This window comes from Tamandua tetradactyla, chromosome 19, assembly GCF_023851605.1.
Source record: "Tamandua tetradactyla isolate mTamTet1 chromosome 19, mTamTet1.pri, whole genome shotgun sequence".
NCBI lineage: Eukaryota > Metazoa > Chordata > Mammalia > Pilosa > Myrmecophagidae > Tamandua > Tamandua tetradactyla.
The window spans coordinates 39,070,375-39,085,439 of NC_135345.1; the positions used below are offsets into that span (position 1 = coordinate 39,070,375).

Consider the following 15,065-nt stretch of genomic DNA (forward strand, 5'->3'; position numbering starts at 1 on the left):
TAGCTTTCTTGGAATCCATCATGATCTGGGGGAATAAATGCCAGGAAGAACCACTTAACTGTGTTTCCACCCATTGTGTGGACACAGCCACAATAAGTGTGGCCCTGATACAATTCCATCAGCAGGTACCCAGTAACGTATAGAACCTGTGCCAACATCGCAAACCTAGAAGGTGGCTTCCGTAAGAAGGGAATCTCTTCCCTAGCAACCCTATCCTCATGGGGCAGATACTACAGTACAAGAGCAAATCAGGGGTTGCCTTTATGCAGGAATCACTTTCCCTCGCTTGCTCCTTTCTCCCTCCTATCTTCCCCTCCCGACTCCTCCTCCTGTCCTGCTCCCCTCACCTCCTGTACAGACACACATTCCAGTTCTAACAGGGCTAGTGCCAGGATGGCAGCATTGAGCAAGGAGAAGGAAGTATCATTTGAGACATTTTAGAGAACAAATTCATTTATTCAACAAATATTTATTAAAAGTCCCTATAACATGCTAGGCACAGTTTTAAGCACTTATATTGGTGAACAAAACGCACAATGAAACTTTTCCTTGCAGGGTTTATATTAAAGAAGGTTTTAGTAAACTGGCAGATCTAGAGTATGGAGAAGAGGGACAGATCAGAGATGGCCTTGAGATTTGGGTCCAGGGGTGCAAACAGAAAATACAATAGGATGTGCATTTGCTGCATAGTTCACTGATTGAAACATTTACCACATGCCCATTATGGGCCAGGCATCACGCTAGAAGCTGGGCATAGAGAGCGATGACGTGGGTGGCACTGGCAGTCACCATGAAACAAGTCAGTACAGGTATTGATCTGAACAGATCATGAGAAATTGTGAGGAATGTCTGGAAGGAATGCATGGGACACTAGAAGAGAAAATTGCAGGGAGAGAAAATTGCCTGGGACCTATTAGGTGACTTCAAGAATAGGGAACTTGGGAAGGGGCATCTTTCAGAGAAGAGGTGAAATTTGCTTTAAGACCTGTCAAGTTATCACTTTAACATATACCAGAGGATATGGGGGCCTGCTGTGGTGCCACAAAGTTCTGTAGGGGTCTGTACAGCGGGAGCTGTGTCACTTCTATAGAGAGAGTGAGGAACTGTGAGCCTGGAGCACACAGTTCTAACATGCTGTCTCAATACAGATAACAAAGAAAGAGCAGACTGTGGAAAAAGTCAACAAAGCACAATGTCATGGACATCAAGTAAGGAGAAAATTATCTAATAAAAGAAGGATCAGATAGGATGAGGTTTGATTGAAATGAAGTCACATCATATGGAATGTTCAGAGTTTGAAGTGATAAAATAAGTTTCAAGGAGAGTCATACATACTGCTTAAGAAACGTAAAAATTGGAAAGCTAGAAATATTTCAAGATATGCTTTCTCAAAAACATGCTGGTGGGTTTGTTTCCCAGTGCCTGCCCATGCAAAAAAAAAAAAAAAGAGCATGCTGGTGAGAAAAAAATTTGTGTTGTAATAATTACATGGGGACAAATATCAGGTGTGAAATGACCACAATTTCATCACTGCAGCAAACAGTATCAAACAGAAGCTAAATCTGCATACCAAAGACAACAGAAGAAAAGAGATACCTCCCTCTCATGCGGAAATATCCATTATCTTTAAACATGATAGAAAATAGCTAGCTTCTTAAGTTTTAAAAATATTATATTCATTATTTTATCATGCAAGTTCCAGAATTTGGGATAACCTATAACTTTCTTCCTAACTTCTCTCAGAAGGATTAACATACATAATATATGCATGTACCTAAATATATGCAGATAGATCATCTGACTTAGGGTTTAACCTCAAGTCATGCCTTCAGTAAAAACATTTATTTAACTCCTTTTACGGTTTCACAATACTCCCATGCCTGTGTGTTCCAGAAAAGGCCTTACCGCAAAGAATGACCCTTCTCCATATGACTTAGATAAGACTCAATGGATGCCCTTCTTAGTTTACTTATGGCAGCCCAGCTAAGGACTCTAAAATACTTATTCTTTACCTCATAAATGATTAGGTAAACTACTGTCTCCACTAATCAAACAAAATGCTTGTTAACCAAACCGGTTAAGTTTCTCTCCAGGCCCCTGAATTTCGAAGACGCCTCCCAGAAAACAGGCTGCTTCAGTATACATTCTGTGATCTATTATCTGATCATACCACCCTTTCTTCCCACTTCCCCATACCAGGTTTTTTACCCCTCTCTATAAAAGAAAAACCCTTTTTGCCTATCGAGACACTGGCAGAACTTATCAGAGTATTTTCACTATTGCAATAGTTCCCTCTCTCTATTACAACAGTGCCTTTAAAAAAATTGTTCTTATTTACAAGAATCCATTTGAATAAAGTCTCTCCTTACAGAGTACGGATTTGTTTTTTATATAACAAGTTCTATTTAATTCCTTTTAATAACAAACATCCCAAGCTCAGGAAGGAATGAAGCAGGCAGCATGCTACAAATGAGGAAGTTTTACTCAGAATCATCACCTGTTTCAATCTGGAGGCAGTAACAAATTTCCTTTGGGGATAGCAGGAAACAGAGGTGAAGTTAGAAGGGCTCAAAAGTGGAACAAAACTGCTTGCCTAAATCAGGTTATTGAGCATACATCTTCACCATTAATCTGGCATCTAACAAAGTTTTGCAAATTCTATATATTTACAGTTTTGTTTTTTCCAACATATATAATTTAATTAATCTTATCAATAGTCTATCACAGAAAAGCTAAAGAAGAAATTAATCTAAATTATAGAAACAGGAATTACAGAGAATTACAGCAATATAGCAGAAGTTAAAAATCTCAGAATGCCTGGGTATATATAAAAGCTTAGCCATTTACTAGGCATATCATCTTGGAAAAGTTATTTAATTGCTCTGTGCTGTTTCCTCATCTATAAAATGGAATCAAGTTGATAGTACCTACCTGTGATAATTACAGGGGATGTTTGATACTGCTCTAATTGAGAAGGGAAGTCTGTATCTCCTTCCCTTAAATACAGGTTCTGTGCCTTGCCTGACCAATAGAGTATGTTGGAAGTTTTGCTTTATCAGTTTCCAGGCCCCAGGCTTTAAGAAAACGGCAGCTTCCTATCTCTTGGGGCACTCGCTCTTGGAATCCAGCCACCATATTGTGAGGAAGCCCAAGCTGCCCTGCAGAGACACTGATAGCATCAATTTGCCAACCACATAAGTAAGCTGTCTTGGCAGCAGATCCTGTAACCCCAGGTGACACTGCATGGAAGAAAGATGAGCTGTCTCAAACTGCAGCTTCCCAAGCAAAAATAAAGGACTGTTGTTTTAAGCCACTAAGTTTTGGAATAAAGTTGTTACACAGCAATAGTAACTGGAAGACTACCCAATGGAGTCATTGTGAGGATAAGACAACTTAATATAAAGTATTCAGAAGAGCATCTGGGAAAAGGTAAGCAGTATGAAAGTGTTCAGATATTATCATTATTATAGCCCTATACTGTCCAGGGTGGTAGCCACTAGCACATGCAGCTATTTAAATTTAAGTTAATTAAAATTAAATAAAATAAAAAATTCAAGTCCTCACATGCACTAGCCACATTCCATGTGCTCAATAGGCACATATGGCTAATTGTCCCCAGGCTAGATGGACAGGTCAGATAAAGTATATTTTGAGTACAGAAAATTCTATTGACAGCCCTATCATAGACTATAGGGAGCAGCTAAGAGCAAAAGGTTGACTGAAAAATCCACAGTGACTTACTTTAACAATATGATGAGAATGACTTTTCAATGACAAATAACTATTCACAAGCAATACATAAAACATTTGTCAACTTCAGTAGGTTTAGCTTCCCTTCAATTTAAACTAACAAATTTCTTAGAGACACTGAGTTCATCTTTCTCCTTCACCATCAGCTGAATCATCTCTGGATTATGAACAAATTATTTATTTTGAGTCCAAATAAATAGAAAAGTTATTTTAACATTATTTATTAAAGTGAATAAATGGCAACAACCCACATATGGGATAATGAGAAAATTTCTAAGTAATTATTGTATACCATTTGATAGAATAATACACAGCATTTAAAACTGTTCATGAAGAAATGGGAAGATACTTATAACCCAATGCTGAATTTAAAATTTTGACTCAAAATCTTATATTCAGTATGTGCCAGTTTGAAAGGAAAAATATAACTTCAGGGGCAAAACTATGGAAGCTAAAGTTTGAAGTCAAGAAACTACAAGCCAGGAGAACGGGCCCACCCAAGCACTTGGACAGGGTGAGTTTGCCCCAAAGGCAGAGGATGGGCCTTCCACCTCTGTGCAGTGGAAGACTCGCGCAGCCTCAGGCCTTGGAGAGGGTGGAATACATTTCTTGGGGATTGGGGAGAAACTGGCTGCCACCACATGAGGGGCTGAGCATGTGACCCAGAGATGGCAGAGAGCCTGGGTGCAGCCCTGATGCTTGGAGAGGGTGGAGCCGAGAAAAAGGTGGTCTCCCCAGTGACCCCCAAGGTTGTGTTTGCAGAGATGTGGGCTGCTGCATAGGCCCTTGGAAAGGGTGGGACTGCCACTTTCTAAAGCTCTGAAGATAAAGGACTCTCAGACTTTAAAATCTAATGGAGTTTGCCCTGGAGGTTTTTGAAACTGCTTGGGTCTGCTGAGACAAAAGCCTGTGTTTCTTCCTTCCTATGGAAATGGGAATATGTATTCTATGACTGTCACTCCTTTGTATGTTGGCAGCAAATAACTTTTTTTTAGTTTTACAGGTCCAGAGCCAGAGAATTTTGCCTTAGGACAGACCATACCTGTGGCTGACTTTGATGAGATTTTGTACTAGTTTTAACCTTGTACTGTGTTTGTATTGTTACTGAAATGGTTTATGGTTTTGTGATATTGTACTGGAGTGAATGTATTTTGTATATGGGAAAAACACGTCTTTTTTTGAGTCCAGAGGGCAGAATGTGCCTGTTTGAAAGGATTATGTGCCTAGAAAAGCCATAGAAATGATGCATCTTGTGGAGGTGCTATTTCTTTTAATCTCTATTCAGTACTGTAGGTTGGAAATTTGTTTAGATTATCTCCAAGGAGATGTGACACACCCAATTGTGGGTATTAACCTTTGATTAGAGGGAGAAGCAACGCCACCCATTCCAGGTGGGTCTTGATTAGCTTACTGGAATCCTTTAAAAGAGGAAACATTTTGGAAAAAGCTTCAGAGCCACAAGATCCATGACAGCCATGAGAAACACAGAGCCCACACAGTCAGAGACCTTTGGAGATGCGAAGGAAAACACCTCCAGGGGAGTTTCATAAAACAGGAAACCTGGAGAGAAAGCAAGCAGATGTCACCATATCCACCATGTGCCTTTCCAGTGGAGAGAGAAACCCTTAATGTCTTCTTAAACCAAGGTATCTTTTCCTGATGCCTTAGATTAGACATTTTTACAGACATGCTTTAATTGGGACATTTTCACAGCTTAGAACTGTAAACTTGCAACTTAATAAATTCCTCCTTTGAAAAGCCATTCTGTTTCTGGTATATTGTATTCCAGCAGCTTGCAAACTAGAACACAGTATAATCCAACTAGTAAAAAAATAAAATAAAATGCATGAAGGTATAAAATGTATAAAGAAAAGATCAAAATATTAAGTAATTCTTTCTGGGTGGTAGAATGATGGGTAATTTTTATTTTCATACTTTTTTGTAATTTTCATATTTTCTATAACTAACATTCATTACTTTAGTACCAAAGGAGAAAGGCATTAAAAAATATATGTGGACCAGAGAGTTCTCAGTCATTTGAGGATCACAGATCCCTTTGTAAACTTGATGTATGCTATGGCTCCACTTGTAAAATCTTGCCTCAAAGCTTTGCTAGTTAATATAAAGTTAATATAAGACAAGTGACGTGCTGAGAATGATAACCAAGTTTTGGCTTGAATACACAACAGACACTGGTACCAGTCATTGAGATGGGAACTACCAATAAAGAGCAAGTCTGCTGGGCAGGGAGAAGACATCATACATTCAGTTTTGAACACATACAGATGGATTTAAGCAGGGGACATCCAGATGGAAATATCCATCGAGCAACTGGATCTGCTCCAAGAGGAAGGGAGGAAAAGAAGCCAGGGCTCTACCACAGGATACAGAGGGAAAAGTTTTGAGAAGGAATGTGTGGTCAGCTGGGCAGGTGCTGTGGAGCCAGCAATTAAAACAGCATTAGAAAACAGCCCACAAGAGGTCTCTGGTGGCTTTAGAGGGAGCAGCTTTTTTTATTATTATTCGTAAAACAATGTACAAGCACATACATTCTTAACATACATACATACATTCCATACATGGTATACAATCAATGGCTCACAATGTCATCACACAGTTGTATATTCATCACCACGATCATTTTTTAGAACATTTGCATCACTACAGAAAAAAGAAATAAAAAGAAAAAACTCATACATACCATACCCCTTACCCCTCCCTCTCATTGACTATTAGCATTTCCATCTACCCAATATATATATTTTTTAATTTTAACATTTGACCTCTATTATTTATTTATTTTTAATCCATGTTTTACTCATCTGTGCATACTGTAAATAAAAGGAGCATCAGACACAAGATTTTCACAATCACACAGTCATATTACGAAAGCTGTATCATTATACAATCATCTTAAAGAAACATGGCTACTGGAACACAGCTCTAGTTTCAGGCACTTCCCTCTAGCCTTCTAATACACCTTAAACTATAAAGGGGCTATCTTTATAACACATAAGAATAACCTCCAGGATAACCTCTCAACTCTGTTCGAAATCTCTCAGCCACTGACATTTTATTTTGTCTCATTTCTCTCTTCCCCCTTTCGGTTGAGAAGGTTTTCTCAATCCCTAGATGGGGAGTGCTTTTTAATGAAGTGGAGGACAGAGGCTAGATTTTGCAGGTTTAGGAATAGCAACGCTGTGCTCAGGTTACTTTTTTCAGAGACTCAGTTTGAGCAGAGAGGGTAAGGCTGGCTCGTAGAGTAAAGGGAAGACGTTTGTTTTTCTGAGTGGATGAAACTAAAGTACTTAATATCAGAAGGGAAGGAGCAAAAGGGAGAGAATGCGAGGGAATCATGAAGTGACAACCTTTGAGAAAGATGATTTCCATATGAAGTGACAGACTGATCACCAGAAGAGAAAAAGAGACCCTCTAAGACAAGAGGAGTAGTGTCAATGAGTTAGAATTGTTTACACTGGGCATAGGGAAGATGAGGGAACTGATGCCTGATAGCCCCTATTTTCTCTTGAAATAAGAAGAGGGAGTTTGAGGGGATGGTTTAGGATGGCTTAGGAAGAGACACTGAAAGGAACAGGCAAGAACTGTGGAAGGATCATGCAATGGCATTCGGGGCCCAGTCACGATGCATACCCCAAATCTCCAATTGTGTTAACCCACTCACAGACTGTCATGGTGGGCTGGGAAGCCCAGGAGAATAAGGAACTAGCAGTCAGGGTCAAAAGAACAGCCAGAGTAAGGAAGGAACCAGTTCAGGATTGGAGGGTTCCATAAATTACAGAAGTCTGACTCAGACTAGAGTTTGTTATACTATTATTATACTATTGTTATACTATTATTACTACTAACAACATTAATGCCCACCACAATTACAGAGCATTTATTTATGAGCCAGCACTAAAGCTACGCATTAAATCTATGAAATAGTTACTGTGCTGGTTTGAAAGGATGTAGGACCCTAGAAAAGCCATGTTTTACTCTAAATCCCATTTCGTAAAGGGAGAATAATCCCTATTCAATACTGTATGTTTGAATCTGTAATTAGATCATCTCCCTGGAGATATAACCCAATTAAGAGTGGTTGTTAAACCGGATTGGGGGAAATGTGTCTCCACCCATTTGGGTGGGTCTTGATTAGTTTCTAGAGTCCTATAAAAGAGAGAACATTTTGGAGAATGAAGGAGATTCGGAGAGAACAGAGAACGCTGTAGTACCATGAAGTAGAGTCCACCGGCCAGTGACCTTCGGAGATGAAGAAGGAAAATGCCTCCCGGGGAGTTTCATGAAACAGGAAGTCAGGAGAGAAAGCTAGCAGATGATGCTGTGTTTGCCATGTGCCCTTCCAGCCAAGAGAGAAACCCTGACCGTATTTGCAATGTGCTTTCTCACTTGAGAGAGAAACCCTAAACTTCATCAGCCTTCTTGAACCAAGGTATCTTTCCCTGGATGCCTTAGAGTGGACGTTTCTATAGACTTGCTTTAATTGGGACATATTCTCGGCCTTAGAACTGTAAACTACCAACTTATTAAATTCCCTTTTTTAAAAGCCATTCTGTTTCTGGTATATTGCATTCCAGCAGCTAGCAAACTAGAACAGTTACATATATTATCCAAACTGAGGCACAGAAAGGTTACATAACTTTCCCAAAGCCACTCAAATACTAAATGTCAGTGCCTGGATTCAAACCCAGGCAGTCTGGATCCTGCATGCTTGTATTCTGCTTCCTCTTACCTTCTCTAAGCGTGGTGTCCGCATATGGAAAGGAAGGCTCATAAGCAAACACCCAAATACATATGCATGTTTAAGTTATATTTTAATCATTTTTCTTACAACACTATTTCATCATTTAGCTACTATTCTGTTAAAATACTAAATGCTGGTCTGCTCTCATACTTCACAGCCTAGTACTGGATTAAAGGCACCCCAAATTTCACAACCGTGGGTTCCAATTAGCACAGCTAGAATCAGAGTATGTTTTTAAAAGAAACTGCCCATCACCAGATTCCAAAGCAGGTTATCAGAAGGACCAGTAGAATTTGTCCTCCACTTCTGACCTCCCTCCAAACTCCCAAGTCAGAGCTCCCCTTACACAGATCACAACCTGGGGTTCCGTCAGCCTTGCTGCCTTATTTTAAGTATCCTCCATAAATAATAAGAGCCACAGGAATGCGAAGTTCTCAGCTTTTACTGGTAAGTGTGGTTCCCTTCCAAAATCATTAAACACAAGCCAGCATTTAATAACCATGGGCCCACCCAGGCTGGGTTAATTCACTATACCATGAAGCCCCACTATGTATGTTTGCTTTGCCATGATCCTGTTGAGAAAGTCACAAAAACAGACGTGAGAGAGGGAAGACTGAAGACAGTTGGAACGTAGAAAAAATTCTACAATGACTTGCAGAGTGGCGATATCAACTCAAAAAGTCAAAAGCAGTGATTTCTAACCCCGGCTTTGGCCTATTTTCAAGTTATACTTATATTTCCAAGTGGCTCCAATGGTCAGGGAAGCGGAGACAGAATGGCATGGTAAAAGCATTCCTCAAACCCAGAGGCATAGCTTGAGTTGCTAAGATGAAGGGGAAGAGGATGGTACCTGATTCCAGATAAGGAGGCCCTTGAAACCTCTTCTAAGCAGCTTTGTTCCAACCAAAGTCAAGGGTATTTTGATGGCTCTGAGAGCTATTCTTCCCCTCTTAATCAAAAAGGGGAAGAAGCTAGGGTTTCCCAGCAATTCTGTGATGGGAAAGGGACTTGGCTGGTAACAAATAACCCATATTACTGGTGGTTACATAATGCCTTTTAAAAAAAGCACACAAAAAAAGTCCCTACTTTTTGGCCAACATTCAAATCACAATACCTGGGAACAGGCTACTTTTGTCTAGATTATTGACTAAGATTGCTAGAGTTGGCATTTCTCTAAAAGGTTCTTTTTTCAGCCAGCTTTGCATGGGTTACCTCTGTGATAGTGAACGAGTATCACTTCAACTTTTCGGCCCTCAGTTTGTTCATCTAAAAAATCATGAGCTGGAGCTGATGTCCCTCATGGTTCTAAAAACTCCACAACTCTCCAGACTTCTTTGGTCCCATTCCCCAATCCACTGTGTACATGCTACTAGATTAAAACACAAGCCCACCCTCCCAAGTTCACAACTCCAAATACGAAAAGCTCTTAATACAGTTTTTTTAATAGCTCATTTCATAGCAGAGCCAAATGTGACAAAGTCATTTGGTAGTAAAATCTGTTCTGACTGGATATGAGACTATTTACAATCTCTATTCCACATAGTTTGCTACAATAAATAATAATGTTATTTTGATTAGATCCCTCAGAGGGAATTACATACTTTGTCTTTAGGCCATGGGTCCCCCCAGGGTTTTAGAGCCTCCAACTCTAGGACTTTAGAGAAGCTTGAGGAAGGTAAGCCACTTGCCCAAGGTCACACAGTTAAAAACTGGTAGGAGCCTGAAGGCAAATCCAGGTACACCGTGGCTTCAGTACCAAGAACCACCATAATCAATCCTACTAACCAGTCATTACTCTCAATCCTCCTTTGTTAGATCTAGGATTTATTAACTAGTGCAAAACAACTTCCTTTATCAAGCAGCTTGTTTAAGCATAGTTTGAATATATTTTCTAAAGTAATAAAAGCAGAGAAAGAAATGCAACTTCTACAAAACAAAATCACCCCCCAAATTACTTCTATTTGGCTACAAATGACAACCAAAGTCAGAGCCTCTATGATCATTCTTAGTATCAGCTATGGAGACACACCATATGCCCAGATAAGCAAAATGCCCAGATAAGCGAAAGAAGTGTAAAAATTATGGGGAGCAAATGAGTTTACATGGAAATGAGAGAATAGAAGTCAGTACACAAATAAGGGCTAAGCTTTGTAGTGAAACTTCAGGCAGCAACTAACTTCCAACAATTCCCAGATAAACAGCTGCTACCGTCCCTCTCTCCTCCATTCCACCGTTGTGATTGGATGGGGAGGGGACACCCAGGCAGGCTCTGCCTGCCCAGAGTCCACCCACCGTGACACAATAATTTCTACCACCACCGTCTCTCAATTACGTTTATTTTATCAAAGTACCTTAATAGTACAGTGCTACAGAAGCACTGGGTAGCAAAGAACACTTTTGACTACAGACAGAAGCCTGGGTACCTTCCCTGCAAAAAAACATGCATAAGACAGGAGTGCCAGGCTATGAATCCCTGATTTACAGATGCATTTGGCTAAGAGGTCCACTGCAAGATGTTACTCTCTCCGAGGCTTCTCCTAGTGCCCGTGTGAGAAGAGCTGCCTTTAAGAATAGAAGGGGGTGGAGGGGCAGCTCTTGGGGTGTCACAAACTTGGGCTCAGGGCAGCAGGAGAGAGAGCCCTGGGAACTGGAGAAGGGCATTGAAAGTGGGAGAGGGAATGCCAAGTATGTCAAAAATATTGCCTAAGAGCAAAAAAGTTTCTTCCTCCTCCTTCTTTGCCCTTGGCTACACTTGGGCTCAAACAGCTTTTCTAAGAAACTAATAGAACCAAAAGCAATAAAGGGAACCTTGATTGGAGCCTGGTTCAAAGGTTTTAAAAAAATAATAAAATTTTCAAAACAGCCATAAAGGATGTTGTGAGGACAATTAAGGAAACCGGAATTAGGCGGCATTAGAGACATTGCTTATTTTCTTAGCTATGATAATGGTGGTATGGTTATGTAGAAGAAAATCTTTAATCCTGAGAAATGGAGACAGAGATATTCAGGGGTGAAATGCAACAATGTCTGCAACTTGCTTTCAAATAGTTCAGCAGAAAAGAGTAGGTAGGTAGTAGGTAGGCAAGTGATAGATCAAGCGAACAATTACGGCAAAATCTTACATCTATGTGGTTAGTACACATAGGTACACAGAGGTACACAGTGTACACAGAGGTACACATAGTACACAGAGGTCTATTTTACTATTCTCTCAACTTTTCTGGAATATAAATTCATGAAATGGAGGGGACTATAACAGAAGCCCCATTTTATCTTTTTTTTTTTAAAGAATATGTTTTGTTGGACTCTAACTGTCATTTTCAATGGGAAAATGCCTTTCAACTTCTAAACCAGTTACCCAAAAAAGGAACGTCTGGAGCACAGTGCATCCTAAACATGGGGTTTCCTTGCATAAGTACCACAGGAGTTAGGAAGGGAAATGATTTGGACAGCCATTGAAGGAAAGGGACTTTATTGGGCCTCACAAGATAAACTGAATTTGGCTGGGCAAAAATAAATAAATATTCATTCTTGAAAGGCAGGAGACTGGGGGATGAAGCCAAATCACAAGTGAACCCCACCGCAACCACCCCACCCCACCCACTACTATCAGAACCAAAGACTGAAACTAAGGGTTGTCAGTATAAAGACAAAGATACTTACAAATATTTATAAAATGATGAGACTACAAGGATTTACCATCCCAGGTTTCAATTCAAAATAAAGGGAAGAAAACTATCTTTGCAGAGTCAAAAGAAGTCCCTAGCATTTGCCAGCTGTCTGAGATTTACCATTTTGATGTTACTTCTTAAGGCACAATTTCCCCAACCAAACAACGTTCCCCAGAAGGTACCAAGAGACTGACCACAGCTCCAGTCCCCACAACTGTTCAGGGAGGAGGGGATTAACCCTAGGATTCCGAGCACGGCCAAGGACCTCATTTTCTGAGTTCTTCCCGAATCTTCCCAGAGTACAGAAAACAATGGTTTGCATTCAGGATACAACAGAAGGCTCAGCTGACCCAGCCTCCCCCCAGACTTGAGCAAGGTCAGCTGGCCAGTTATCTGCATTGGATCACAGGGCCAGGAGGCCACCAACCATGCCTCTAAAGTAGAGAAAGCTGAGGAGCCCTCAGAGGACCTTAAACCACAGGGCACATCAGAGTCCTCAGGAAAGGATGTAAGCAAGGGCAGGGCTCAGCAGTGGACCCCTGAGGCTGAATCTCTCTTTTATTTCCTCTTCTTCTGCCCTGCCATTTCCTCCTCCTCACCCCCCTTTTCTTTCTTTTGCTATTTCCAATGTGGTCAGTTTGGGGATTTCTGAAAGTCTTTAGGTACTGATAGTGCTTGTCTGTCTCCTGGGAAGGGTGCAGGAGTGGAGAGAGACTTTTACCACAGACCCGTCAGTAACTTTCAAAGTATAAGCGATGACCATTCAAGAAAGAAATGGAATTTCTAAGAAGCCGTTTGTTTAAAGTGACCTTAAAGCAAGAAAACCTCAGAAATCTAACATCAGTTTCAGATTCTGTTCAAAAGACGGTCATAAAGGATTTGCTACATTTAAAAAAAATTTATAACATTATTCAAGTGTTCGCAGTATGCCAGGCACTGCTCTAGGTGGCATCTGGTTTCATCTCCACCAACGCCCTGTGAGGTAGCTTCATGGGTTCAATAACAAGCCCAAGACGTGTGAGCACAGCCTCCAACCCAGGCACCATGACCCCGAGAGCTCTTAGCCACATTGTTTAACAGTGTTTGTTAGAGCTGAGGTAGCCTAGGGTTTATCTAGCGATACACCCCACAAAAAATAGGTGGGTTAACCCATCACCGACTCACAGAGCTGGGCTGAAAGTGCAGGACCTCAGACCTTCAACTCCAAAACGCTGCTTCTCTCCAAATAACTCAAATATATATAATAAACATTAGAATCTGCATGCATCTTATGCTAATGTAAGAATCATCTCAATGAACATGAATTCAAATCAGTGGTAGCAATGTTAATTTGAACTGCAAAAAACCAAAATGCCACTCTGAAGTATACCTATATTTTCCCCTTTCACAACCCTATTATGACAGTAAGAGTTAGAAGAAAGGCCTTTTTCTATCTAATGAAAAAGAGCTCATTTTTGACTTACATGTATTATCTACTTAGAAGCTATTCAGCAGTTGTCACAAACATAATTGGTACCAACAACGTTAGTTATATGGCATCTAAAAATCTTTTGGGAAGAGAGGGAGGAAGAAAGGAAGGTGGGAGAAAAGGAAGAAAGGAGGGAGAGAGGGAAGGAGCAAGGAGGAAGAAGGAAGAAGAAAATCATCAATTACACACATTAGGTAGAGACACACCATACAAAAGCACTTTCACATTAATTATTTTATCTGAAACCTCTAACTCACGGAAATAGCCAGGAAGGACGATGATATTCTCAGTCTGCAAATAAATTAATGAGCATCCTAAAATGACATCACTGGGTAAAGGGAAAGAGATGAGACAGGCAGAAGAACCAAAACTCAGACCTGCTGAGCTCTTCCCCAGCTATCTCTGACCTGGGAGAGTGTCACCCAGAATGGGTGGGGAAGAGCTCCAGATGTGCTGTGGTCAAGTTGGGAAACACAAGGGTATCTCTTAAGGGAAAGGACACAGGGAAAACAACACAGAACTCACAGAAAAAGCCAGATTTAGGTCAAACATATCTTTCCCCAAAGAGAACAGGGTATCCCAATCCCTGTATCACAGAGTTCCTGGCACACAGCAAGAGCTCCTTAAACACTGGCTGAATTTAATCTGTAAAAGGAGCTTCTATTCCCCCCAGAATGGTTCCTGGCATTCAAGACATGTCATCAATTGCATATCTACTTTCACTGTAACTTGATAGGCGGTTTTGTTAAGATGTTCTTTGGTAGGGCAAAATGTCTAGTGGACTCAGACCCCCATTTGCCACATACCGACAGTTTTTATCTTTAAATAGATTTTCTTTACAGAACCGAACTGATACATCCCATAGCTTCACACATTTGTTGGGGAAGCCCTCTCCAGAAGATGTAAATATAACAGCATGCTCTATGCTAGTCAAAATCAAAAGAAGGTTTTCATTTGCAAAGATTTAAAAGAAGGCTGCAAATAGCACATTCCTCTATCTAATTTTGGGCACTGGCCCTTAACTGGGTTTTCACAGGGATCCATCTCACCCCAAACTACCAGATCCATAAGGGGATGCTAAATCAGGGCTTATATAATCTCACCAGAGGCCAGCCACTGCCCGCTTTCCTCAAGCGACAGTTCCTAACAGATCTGTTCATGCACACTCATCAAAAGAGGTCAAGCAAGAACTGTTAGAAATTATTTAAATTACAGGAGGAAGGCTAAGCAAGCAAGTTGCAAAACAAAACCATCAAATGGGAAGAAGAGGACAGGCCAGATGCCTTGTTTCTGACAGAAAGAGCAAGAGCAGAAGCCAGGGGGTGTTTCTTTAGGAATCAGTAAATTCCCCTCCAGCTTCATAGAGAGGGAGCCTGCACAGAGGACTGAGCCTGGGAGAACAAGATCCCTGGTT

The 15,065-nt window shown here is 40.6% G+C and overlaps 1 protein-coding gene across 1 annotated transcript in view; it reads right to left on the reverse strand.

Moving 5' to 3' along the window:
- Positions 1 to 15,065, reverse strand: part of RELL1 (RELT like 1) — a 73,356-nt gene that overhangs the window by 44,124 nt on the left and 14,167 nt on the right. The gene's annotated exons all lie outside the window — the stretch shown is intronic.